Genomic DNA, 13,856 nt, shown 5'->3' on the forward strand with positions numbered 1-13,856 from the left:
CATGAAGTAGGATGCAAAGTGTTGATAATAATTTGGAAGAAATCTTTAAGTTGTGATAGTTTTTATGATACTATCGAGCATGAAGAGTTTCACTTTAGCTGTCAAGTGAAATGTTAGTTGATGTTGATCTATCATCAGTGATAGTGTTGGCCAATCTTGTAGTGGTTTCCGAGTGTAAAGGAAACTTCATGGAAGTTGAGTGAGTTTAAATCTCTATTTGAGCTGAGCTTACAGATGTGTAAGAATGAAGCATTAAATGTGAGGTTTTAAAGTCTATATGATAAATTTTTTACTCATTTGACATCATTCAAATTTGAAGAAAAGCATAAAGAGATAAAGGTGAATTGAAGAGATCATTCCAAGCATTTGCAAATAGGATTCAACAGTTTCTCGACATCATCTCAGCATATTTACAAAGGTATTTATCGTGTGTTGAGCTACGTAGTTTGAATTTTTACAAACTCTAGGTTTTTGTAATGGCACCTAGTTCTTCACCAACTAAGGTTAAAGAGGGGAAGGAATTTTTGAATGTACAATTGATAAGAAATGAGATCAAACAACCAAACTTTAGAACCATTTTTTATATTGCTCACAAGCAAGATCCATCTGGTGCCTTATCGATAATACCACCATGAGTGTTAATGATTCAAGATGTGAGATGTTGCTACACATGCAAGGTGGGTAGCATAGGTGACATGGAGATCAGGGAAACCTATGGGAGATTATGTGAAAATAGAGTATTGAAAGATGAATTCAAAATTATAGAGACAAAAGGGTTAACCTGTGCCCTAGATTTCCCCAACTTCTTCAAAACTGAATGGACAAAGATAGTTCTGAGTAGAATTTATGATAATTATATATGGTTGGAAAATGGACCAGTGAAGATCACAAAGAATATTTTCCATGGAGTAATAGGTTATCCAACCCTAGACCAACCTAAAACCATGAGGAGTGAAGCAAGAGGAGTTATTGAGAAGGATACAGAGATAGTGTGGAACAAATGAGGAATGAAAATTGACACTATCTCAAATCCCCTAATTACATTTGCAATGAGGATTATAACACACAAATTATATCAATCCAGTAGGCTCAACAGTGTACCATGTATTATTGTTGACATGGGCTACAAAATAGTTAAGAAAGATCATACATATGACCTTGTCGAGTTACAGTTACAATAATTGACAAAAAATTTAGGAGTGATAAGGAAGACCAAGAGTGCACAATGCAAATTTGGTTTAATTCATTTATGTATGTTCTTTTATGTACAAAATGCATTCCCTACTTTTGGTAAAGTTGCATGGAAAAAAAATAGATCTATCGTAGTCAATGAAGAAAAGACTAAGGATACCAATTTTACTAGTTGAGAAACATTTCAATGATGATTGTTTTCTAGTTAACATTGATTTTACATATGTTCAAGCTATTGTTCCAAGGGTAAGGTGGCTAAGACCACTAGGCTATTAGATCAATGTAGATGAAGCCTCTACAACAATTATAGCTCTGCTTGCAGAAGATGTAGATACTAAGGCTGCTGCCTATGGGAATCATGATGTGGCTAAATCTAAAATCACAATGGATTTAAAGACTACCTCAATCATAAGAAAGAAAAAAAAAAATTGTCAAGAAATTCAAAGAGAAATTTGGTGAAGGAGCAGAGGAAAATGAAGAAGAAGATGATGATGAAGAAGAGGAAGTTGTTACTACTCAAGCACCACTGGCCTTCACTCAAGGTCAATGGGGAGATCAAGAAGAAGAGAAAGTCAAGCTTGAAGAAGGTGTCAAGGGATAAGAAGCTAGTGAAACACCTAGGAAGAAGAAGAGGAACTTAAAGCCCCAGCAAATAAAAAACCAAAGAAGGTTGTAAAACCTAAGCCTACAGTTCAAGCTACTAAAACTAGCACAAGAGCTACTGCTGAGAAGGCCCAAGAAGCAGTAAAGCCAAAAGAGAAGAGGGCTATATTAGCTAGCAAAGAAGAAGAGCTTGAGAAGAGACCAAGGGGAAATTATATCACTTCAGCTAAATCTGATGAAGAGACGACCAAATCTGATGACAATAGCCAATTCAAAGTGATAAGTCATAGTTCCTCCTTAGATTTAGACAATGTGTGTGGAAACATAAAGAATAATGTTGATTTATCTAGTCTCACACATATTGAGTTTGATAAAGTTGGAAAAATTGAGATGAACCAAGTAGAGGAGTCAATATATGTCATGATGGCTACATTCAAACGAACTTCAATTGAGATTGCCAACTCATTACCAAAAGATCTATATGATAGAGTTGAGAAAAAATGGAAATATAGTCTCAATACAAAAAGACAAATCAGAGAGACTACACTTGCCCAAGTGATACCAGAATTGGATAGGGAAACAATGATAAAGGCAATAAAGAAGCATGTAGGGAAATTTGCACCTAAATATAGAGCATTCAACATACTGTAGAATAATATTGAGGATGTTGTATAGAAGACCACTCAAATTTGGAAATCATTACATGGCTTAACAACACCCAAGATAATAGAGCAAGCACCTATTGAGGTAGGTGAGGACAAAAATGAACAACAACATGTAACTAAGGTTACTATAGTTGACACTAAGACAACTGCACATGAGGAAGGCACTGAGACAAATAAAGATACACAGGCTGCACCTGAGGATGAGTAGCAAACATAATAGAGTGTATTGGATACACTAGTGTCGAGTGCCAGTCCTCAACATGAGTTGAATATAGACACTGATACTGTAAAGATTAAGGATTTTTCTAATATTATCACTCAGAATATTAACCCCCTTATAATGGAAGACTTAAAGAAGATATTGATAGATGTCACTACCCATGCAAAACTTTGTGAACATCCTATATTGGTAAGTGTTGATGAGATTGAGAAGGCAGACAAGGCATTTGTAGGGGAGGAAATTCACACACAAGAAACATCTATAGCCCCTCCTCAATCAACCATGATACAACCTACATTACCTCTTGTAGTATATCAATGAAAAGAGCCATCCATGACCAATATCAGAAAATTGGTACACATTGTGTTAGTACCACAAGATACAACACAAGTTCCAATAGGTTGGGTAGATACTCTTGCACCTACAACACAAGATCAAGGTGCAACTAAGAATGTAGAGAAAGCCAAGGATAGGAGTGAAGAGTTAGATGTGACTATAAAACTTGAGGAGCAACTAGCAATACAAACACTGGTCACTTTGCCAGGAACTGCTACTCCTCATAGTCAAGCTCTTCATAGGTCAAGTATAGAAGCTATACCTCTACAATCATCAAGGCCAAGTCCAAGCAAGATGAAGTTACATCATTTGGTGATGTAGATTTGAATGATGTGATTGAGTTGCCTAAGTTTTATTTTGCAACCGTCACTATTGAACGCATGAGCATACTACAAGATGCTCCTGCAAAGAAGAAAAACCAAGAACTGCTCAAATAGAAGCACAAGCAAAAGCAAGCTTTGCTAGATATCAAGGAAATTTTTCTTGATGAATTTAGCCTGCCAGCACCATAAGCCACAAAGCCAATCATAAAGCAGTTAATGAACCTAGTTGAGAAGGTAAATGACACTGTTACTAAATTTTGCACACTTGTAAAAAATTTTGAATTGAGGGCAAGTAATCAACATTGCATAGATGTTATTCATTACGTATCAAAAGAATATAAATGTCCTTGTATTTTCATTCCTTGAAATACAACTGATATTTACATAGAGTGAAATGAATATGAAAATGCTCGAAATGGAAATCTCACACAAGCCGTGAGTCTGACTACTACTTCTACACATATTGAAAATAAGAAAAATACAGCACAAGGAAGTAAAGTCAGAGGTAACTAGTCATTGCCTTTCAGCCTTTGACTGGTTATGCATCCATTGTTGCCACTCCTAGTCTAGCTCTCAATCCGATGGCTCCACGATGTTCGTCCCCCTGCATGGGAAAAAATGGGGTTAGATCTTAAATGATCTAAGAAATGATTGGTTATTACCAACTATGTACCCACACATGCTATATATTTCCTATTCTAAATACATATAGAAACAACAGAGTTGAATAGCAACAGGAAAGAAATTGGAAATTTAGAAAGGAGAAGCCGTGCTACAGTGTTGTAAAAATATCACAAGAATTTTAGGCTAGAGATGCTGTCATAAACTTACATATTGTTGCAGCGTACCTACAAGGAATGATTTAAATATTGCTATTTAAAACAAGATACAGTGCATTGGCCAAGAGTTATTCATATGATGGATTGATTTAAAAAAAGGAAATCAAATACAAGGTCACAGAGGTTAGTTTGTGAGTGTCACGAGCCCGTGCTCGAACCTCATAAGACATGCAATAGAATAGAAAAGATGAAAAGACTAAAAAATCTGTATTAAGAAGCTTTGGATTCCCAAAAAATATGAATTAAGACTCTATATGGTGCAATCACCCTGAAATATGCTCCAAAAAACTCAAGCAATAAATCCATTTGGAAGCATCTACAATCTATCAAGTTACTTATGAACATGTGCAATAGGCGAATGGAAAATTCAAGTTCCAAGGTTCATTTTGACATTAGCAAAACCTTTGTGTAAGATGACAAATGCTGAAGCATATCCATTGGCAAGGAAAAAATGCAGAGGTAGGGTGGGATGAACGACAAATAAATGATGCCAGCGAAACAAAGAATTCATCCAAATGCAGATGAGAGTATAAAAGATCGACATAATGACATATTTGTCTAGGGTCTTAATGCAACCACAAATTATTTTAATGGAAAGAAAAGAGCTAGTTTATAACTGTAAACGAAGACTATAACTGGAAGACATGCTTCCTTTTCTCAAAATGCAATGACAAGAAAATTTTAACAGAGGAGTTGGGAAGCAGGGACTGCAGATTGATTCATCAAAATAAGAGAAGGTGTTGGTCTTACTATAGTAACAAGAAGAAATATGTTTCAACATAATTCCAAACTATATTAGTACACAAAAAATTTAGTATCAGTATGCAGATTTTAGAGGAACATATGCATGGGTATCAGATGTGTTACTATCTCAACAAAGGTTAGCAGAATCCAAACACATTTCAAGAGCGTATATCTATTCTAATATATTATAGCAGAGCCAATTATATCTTTTTTGATATTATAGTGTGCGTTCTAGATTTATAAAATCACAGGTCTGAAATTCAAAATGATAAACAATCAATGGAGTGCCAATTAAATCGGCTTTCCAGAGGATAACGCTGAAGCTTCCACCATATACTCATAATTAGCTTGGAACCAGTAGAGGTAGAACATGCACAGTTAGGAAACAAATTTCGGAGACCAGCAAAGGCATCAAGGGTTTCAAAGTTTTATTACTTTCAAACATTGAAGCCTGCGAGTGTAACAGTGAGCTCTCTAATGGCGGCCAGCAAATCTACAGCATGAGATTTAAATCAGAAATGTGGATCTTGATCTTGTACCAAATGCAGAAGAGATGCTCATTTGGATGCAATGCATGAAGCGGGATATGACAGAGATAAGGAAAAAGAGTGGGTTGTTGTAATTAAACATTTGGGAAAAAGGTGGATAGTAAGTCCAAACTCGTTTTCAACAAGAGGATCCTCAATAGCAAAGGCGACTTCTTTTATAACCAACAGATGCATAAGACACTTAGCAACATCCTTCAATCCAACATATATCCTAAGAAACCCGATAGCAAGCAATGGGAAATCCACAAAAAAGGAAAATGTAAAAAATGTTTTCAATTTTTAAGCAATGGCAAAGAAAACAATACTTACTGAAGTGTTTTTTATGCCACGAGTTGGGTGTCTAGTGTTTAAATACAATAGAGATAAAGCAAAGATTCAAATGCCCAGTGAAGAAGACAGAAGACCCACAAGGAAAAGCAGATTTTGTCTTTAACAACACCAAATAACCAATCGGTGGCTTCAAGAAGGTTTTTTTTTCATGCCAGGATCTGAGATATGTTAGGCATCCTCCAAAGTAGCAAGATATACAACAAAAGTACAACTCCCAACAAGAAAATTGTAGGTCTAAGCTTCATGGTGGCTAGGGTTTCCAAATAGCCATGCCATGTTTTATCTTTGCTCTCTCATGCATTTGAAATGACCAATTTCACCCTTGACTTCCTTTTTATCAAATCCTAAGTTGCATTTGATAGAATTTAGGGTCCATGCATGTATGGAGTCATTTTTTCTTTGCAAGCTTGGCACCCATTTTTGGGTCTTATGTTTTACATAACTTTTCACCTTTGCTCAATACTTAGGTTATTTTTATTTGCAATGATAATATTTTGATTCTTTTTAAAAGATTTATTAAATACTTTTCGTTGTAAAGATAATAATTTATTATAGTGTAATTTATTCTTATTATTTTAGTAAATGCTAATTATTCTAATAAAATATTGAGTGGTTAAATGATATCACTCGATATTTTATATAAAATGATTAATACTTATTAAAACAAAAGAACAAACTATATTACAATAAATTACTATTTAATAAATATTAAATGCCTTATATTTTGTCACAAAATATAAATCATTTAATAACTATTATTGTGCAAAGAAATAAGTATTTATTTTTCTTTTAAAGGGTTAAGAGCAGATATTTTGCAAATCATTATGACTAAATATTGAGTCATGTGTTGATGGGACTTGGAGGCCAAAGAAGTTTTTTTTTTTTTTGAGACTTTTGGAGTCTGCTTGGAGATGTGATTGCAATTATGAGGGGTAGTTGATGATATTTCCAGGCCATACCTTTTGGGCTTTTTTTGTACCCCTTTTTGAAGTCTTTTCAAGACTCCAGTTTGGCCTTTGGGGCTGAATCTGACCCAGTATTTATGACTTTCTAAATGCAGTTGGGTAAAGGGGGCATAAGTATGAGTTTTTCAACTCATTGTAGGGAGTTCTAGTTTTATGTAGAGACAAATTTTGGAGCGATTTCTGGAGGTCCTTCATGGTGGTCACTTGCAGATTGCTTGTAACTCAGTTTTGAGAAGTTTTATTATGTTGTTACCTTTGAAGCTGGAATAAAGAATAGTTTGGAAGCCATTATTGGGTTCTTTTGTTGCATGTGAGTCCTTTTTTGATTTTGATGTTAGTTCTTTTGTGATTCATTCTTGAATCCTTGAAGTTAATGTCATAATTTTTAGCATCTGCAAAAGAGTATTTGCTACCCATATAGGTTGTGAGTTGTGATCTAAATTTTCATATTAGTTTCTAATTGTGAATGTTCTTATTCCTATTAGCAATTGAATTGAGGTCAATCTTTCTCATATTGTACTTGGGTATTCTAATATCAATATCGTGCCTATGTCAAACTGGTCTTTAGTAAAGTTTTATTGTGCCCTAACAGTATCATTTCTCATCTTTATATTCTGGTGTATCACCCTTAGGATTTAGAATTTTATTTTATGTTATCCTTCTTCCCTTTTCCTCCATAAAAAGAATCAATTTTAGGCAGTATAAAGTGATTTACCAGATAGGAAGCTGGCCTAGAATCTGGAGATTCATTCTAGCCATGGTTTACCCACAACCTTGGAATGTTTCCATGTTTCTCCAAGAGGTTAAGTTTTCTGCAAACTTAACAAGGTGCATTTTTGGTAGATAACAGACACAAACCTAGATTCAAATGTGAAATTAATTGAATGGTCTAAAAGAAAGTTCCAAAATAAGGTTAATGGAAATATATCAAGTGTTATTTCACTATCACAAGTTGAGTTAGCAACCAAAATTGACCATGTGAAGAAGGTGCTAGAGAACATTTTCTCTTTATACACCAAATTGTTCAATCCAATACTTTTCACACCAGAAGTCAGGAGCCACATAATAAATTTGGAGTGTCATATGTAGTCAACTAGCATAACTCTACTAAGGTCTCCAGCCAAAAGTGAGAAACATTTTAGGAATCTCTTGAACTCCCATATTCAATTAGCAGTGTTACATGCAGATGAAGCAAACATAAAGGCTAAACTGATCAACATCCAGTCAATGTTGACTCTACAAATATTTCACAAGGATCTAGCCTTTACTAAAACACTCATGAAGAAGGATCTACATCTTTCTACTCAGGAAGGCTTAGTACACCTTGCTACCGAGCTAGCCATTCAAATCAAATCATTGGAGGTAGCTTGTGTCAATTGGGATGATGCTTTGAAAATTATGCTTGAGATCCATAAAACATTTTTGGACAAACACAATATAAGTGTATAACCCTTTGACATAAGTTTTAAAAAGGGGGAGAAATAAGAAAGGGGAAGAAAACAAACAAAAGTATGGGAGAGATAATGGGAAAGATAATATTTTTTAGAAAGAGGGAGTCAATGACAGAAATAGAGTACACAAATCAGCTTATGCAAATCTCCTCAGTAGGAGGAATGATTTTGGTTCAAATATAGAACAACACAATTAACTCAAGGGGAGTTATTGAATTTTGAGGTATGATTGATAAGTCATGTCTTCAAAATTTTGAAATTTTGAAATTTTGTATATAAGTCAAATAGAGATAATGGATATCTAAGTTATGCTTGTAAGTAAAGGTTATTCATGACCAAGTGTTTTTGGTACTCATGTAAAAGGGGGAGATTGTTGATCTTGGATTGGTTTTGACAAATGAATTTTTATACACTTAATTCATTTATAAGTTATGTACTTAGTTCATGCTAAATAGATATTGCATGTCAAACATAACATGTCAGATAGTGCATGTTGAGTCACTCAAGTGTGGAGCAACAATATGTGTCGAGTGATTCAAGTGTCGAGTAACTAGTAAGTGTTGAGTCACTCAAGTGTCGAGCAGATAGTATGTCCTGAGTTATTCAGATATCAAGTGATCAACGGATGTTGAGTCATTCAGAGGTTGAGTTATAGCATTGAAGTTGTAGTTGATGTTGAGCATCAAGGACTTCAGATGCCGAGTTATATAGTTTTGACATAGTTGTTTGTAATGTCAAAAACTTCTATGTAAACCATTTTTTAGCTGACTTAAGGATTGTTTTATGATCTTAGATGATAAGAATGAATCTTTATTCTGAATCCCTATGCATTACATGTAGCCAATTAGAAAAAGGGAAGAATGAAGCGGCAATATAGGTGAATTGTAATTGTTGATTCATACCTAACCCTAAGTCACCTAGGTCTTCTTAGGGAGGACAAACCCTAAACTTTTTAAGTGTGTGGAAGGAGAAAATAGAGAAGTTTTGCATGCATAAACATAGCTTTCATGGTGACTAAGGAGTTGTGATTTGAAATACATTACAAAATCAGTTAGAGGAGAATAGAGGAAAGGAATTAGAAGACAACAGAGATACATCTGATTAGATAGAATCAATTACACATTAGGAAAGAGGCAACCTTTCATCAAGAAACAGAGAGCTAACTGAAGGATCATTGTTGAGATATTCTAATAGGTGAATCAGTTAACTCTCTTAATAGAGTAATCTTAATAGGTTGTTGTAAACCCTTTAACAAGGTGCTTACTTCATTATAAGTCAAAGTGCTCTAATTAGGCACGCTTCTAACAAGGTGTTGAAATCCTTTAATAGGGTGAGGCCTAACAACCCTCATAAGCCTTTAACAGGGTAGACCTTTAACAGGGTAGATCATGTCTCATGATCAAAACATTGTAAGCTTCATTGGATATGCTTTATTACTACAGTAGTGGAGATTTGTGGATGTCATCCCCACCCCATTTTTACCTTCTCCTCGGAGGGTTTCTGGGTAATCATATCTTGTGTCATACATTTGTATGAATTTTTATTTATTTACATCCTTTAGATGTATATGCTTGATCTGGTATTTTAGTTTACTTACTAAATTATGAGATGGATGTGACATGAATGATTTTATGGTTAAATTTTTTAAGTGTTGATTCACCCCCCTCCTGTCAAAGTTTACTTTTTCTATTGTGTTCTAAAAAATATAGTGTTGACCAAGCATCAGTGTTGATCGGGTATTAGAAAGTGTGTTGGATAGAAGAGTTAGTAGAGATAGAGTAATTTAGTGATGGTCAAGTGTCAGAAGATAATGTTGGTTGAGGGACAACATTTGACAAATTATGAGGAAATTATGATTTCCAACCAACATAGTTGATCTCTTGGGATATGTAAAGAGTGTTGAAGATAAGGTTGGATGACCTGGAGTATTTAATTCAAGGAAAACCATGTTTGAGTATTTCTACGCATGAATTCAAGTAGAATTTTGGAGACGTTTCTAGAAGAGAATAGAGGAAATGAAATGATGGAAGAATTCAATAAATCTAACCTAACCCTAAGATCTAGGGTGACTTTTAAGTGGAAAAAGATCATAATTACCTATTTAAGGAGCTACAAGGGCTAAACTTAAATAGGTTTAGTAGAACTACTGAAGACCTAAACAAGGTTGGCGTAATTGTTGATTTTGTTGATTGGTGAACTTGAGTAGAAGGCTGAACAATTAAGTATTGAGGTGAAGAGTGATTGCTCGAAGGATTTCCAAGTGAATCAGTGATGGAGATGCTGATGGAGGTTAGTCAATGAGTCAATTGTTGGACCAAATTGTGATCTTTATTTGCAAAGTGTATTGTATTTGTCAAATTGATCTATTGTTACTTTCAAACTATTGTATTAGTATTGATCTAATAGTCAGATGTAAATCCTTTAATCAAGTTGGCATTGTAATCAAATGTTCTTAATCCCTCTAACAAGGCCACTCCTAACAAGGTGGTTAAATCCTTTAACAAGATCACATTTAATAGTGTGCTTTGTAACCTTTAACAGGGTTGGCTCCTAATAGAGCTTGCTTTAGAAGAGTGAAAATTTGGTGACATGTTATTGATGGTTTTTCCCAAATTGGGTTTCCAAGTTAAATCCTAGAGTTATACTTGTGTGGATCTTATCTAAGATGTTTTATTATTAATGTTTTACATTCTGCAAGTTTGTTACTATTAGGATAGTGGACTACAAGTTAATGTTATTGATTATTTGCTATAGAGAGCAAGCTAGTAAATGTTTAGATCTAAAGTTTGAAGTGATTGAAAGTTTAATTGGTACATTTGGGCCTTAGGATAACTAATTCAACCCCCCGCCCCCTCCTCTTAGTTATTCTAAATCATTCTAACACTAGTTACAATGTCATTCCATTATTAATTTATGAAAGGCTAAGAGTGACATCCCAACCCACAAATTAAGTGGTGATATAACTAGACAAAACAAAATTCAAAGTGACTGGCATGCTGAAGGACATGCGTATTTAGCTCACTATTGATCCAAGAATACATGACGTGATTTACATACATGTGGTGGACATTCCCAAAATATACATAATGGTTTTAAGCAAAAAATTGACTAAGTATTTGAGACGATGGTTCTCAATTGATTTCAGCCAACTTTGGTTTCCCTGGAGAGGGTTGAATAATGAAATTAAGATTAATTCAGAGCCCAAGTTAAAAACCATGGTGACAAAACAGAACACTCGCAACAAGATTTTATTCCACCAAACTAATCTAGGATCATACCACGTTCTAGCATTTGATTTGCAAGAATCATCTAGTGACAACGCTATACAAGAAGTGCAAGAGTTTTCACTTAGAGATAATTCCTTCAGATAATTCATGGACAACATGATTTCAAACATTCCAATATCTTGGAGAAGACATTGATCAGAACATACTCCTATTAGCAAGTTTCTACCACCTTCATTGTGCAAGTCATTTGGAATTTGAATGCCCAAGTTGCCAAGATGTTATATCATGAGTGCTGTCTAAAGTGGCATCACAATGGAGTATGACAGTAACTACTGAGTCACCCACAGATATATCCTTAGTAGGCATACCACTGGGTCCTGAAGGAACTAGTGCAATCAATAACGCTAAAGTTGTTGAGAAAAGCAATGGTTCCAAATAGGATGGAAAATAATTGATGACTAAAACTTTATCCTTTGAAGACCTCCCGAACAAGGAAGACCTTAACATCTCATACAATGATACTTCATCAGATGGAGGAGGACTTCCACCAACTATTGGAGGGATAATAATCGATCATGGGAGGTGATGTTACATCAAAGGGCAAGGCTAGAAATTGGTTCTTGTTAGACCAAAATGGGAAAATATCAAAGTCATGGAGATTATAAGTGAGGTCCAAGGGAAACAACATGAAGTTACAAAACCATTGTTTCAAGTTGGGAACACAATTGAAGAAACTATAAATGTTGCCCAAGGCAAAATGGAATGGAGGCTTAAGATTAATTATTTTATTAAAGAAAAATTTTAAGCCAAAGTAAAGTCCAAGAAAAAGATAAAATGCATCAAGAATATGAAGAAGATACGGACTTTAAGATTTGATGGTTCTAAATTTATTAAATGAGTTGGAGATGGAACAGAATTAATCAGTCCTAGGGGTAAGTCATTGATGCAGGAGCATCTTGCATCCAAAATAAAGGGGAGACATGTTGAATTTTTTATAATAAAAAAAATTTTAAAAAAAATTTGGAGGAGAGAGAAAGTGACGAAAATTAGAGGAGAGATAATAAAAAAAATAAAAAATAAAAAGAGGAAAGAAAGGGAAAAGAGGATTTTTATTTTCGAGGTGCATAGGTGGCATAAATAGAAAAAAAAAAATAGTTGTCATTCCATTTATCAACGTGTGTGGGAAGAATTCTAGAAAGTTATGAATATTGTAGAAAGTTGTGGAAGTTGTAGAATGTTGTGGAGGAATTCTAGAAGGTTGTGGATAAGTCATGTATTGGGTGGTAAGTGCCTATTTAAGCAAGGCATATGAGCATTTCTAATCAAGTTGGAGAAGTAGAAGCTAGAAGGTGTGAAAGCTCTAAAGGTGTAGCTCTTAAAGTAGAATTCTTGGTGAAGCTCTTGGTGTGAAGACTCTTATTTGGGATTTCTCTTATGTTGAAGAATTTGTAAACTTCTTTTTTGAAGAAGTCATATCTATGATATCATCTTGTGGGTGTTGTAAAGATTTTCAAGTATAATAAAATTGCTTGTGAAGATTTATTTTTATTTATTTTTGGTCTCCATATTGTGGCATTCTTGATTGTGAGTGGGTAAGGGTGGTGCGGCCCTCTATCAAGTGGTATCAGAGCGGGAGTTCCTGAGTGTACAAGCAAATCGCCGAAGTGTGAGGTAGTTTGTACCAAGACCTTGGTTGGGTGAAGTTTATTAGAGTGGGAGTTCCTAAGTGTGTGGACAGATCGTCGAACGTGAGGCAGTTTACACCAGGATTTGCAAAGAAGGTTGATCTTGTGGCTGATTGATCTTTTAGATTGGTGGATTTGTTTTGCTTAGGGTTTGCTAAATTTTTGGAAGATGCCTACAAGAAGATTGGACCCTAAGGAAAATGATGACCTTAGTGAAGCTATGGAAGAAAGAATCTTAGAGAAGATAAGAGCATAGGTCAAATCAGAGATTGCATTGATGAAGAGTGACATGATTGCTGAAATTGTGAGTGCTTTGGGTGGTGTACCTAGGCATATGGGTACTGAAGACAGATATGACGAAGTTGCTAAAGACTTTGAAGCTGCTAGTGAGGATAGAAGTGATCATGAGGAGAGACCTATTGGAATTAGGGCTAGTCAGTTTGCTCGACCTGGATCTCAGTTGAAGTTGAAGCATAAGATGGAGGTTTCTAATTTTTCAGGTACTTTGAATCCTGAAGACCTGATTGATTGGATTGGTGAATTAGAGGACTACTTTGAGCTTGAGGGTATTGAAGATCCATTGAGAGTAAGGTTGGCACAAACTAAGTTGAAGGGACATGCTGCTCTTTGGTGGAAGGAACTGCAAAGAGATAGAGAAGAGGAAGGTGAAATGAAGATCACTAGATGGAAATTGATGGTGACTAAGTTAAAGGAAAAGTTCATTCTGGC

The sequence above is a fragment of the Cupressus sempervirens genome, chromosome 10, assembly GCF_028749045.1.
Source record: "Cupressus sempervirens isolate cs-2001-9-10 chromosome 10, ASM2874904v1, whole genome shotgun sequence".
Classification (NCBI taxonomy): Eukaryota; Viridiplantae; Streptophyta; class Pinopsida; order Cupressales; family Cupressaceae; genus Cupressus; species Cupressus sempervirens.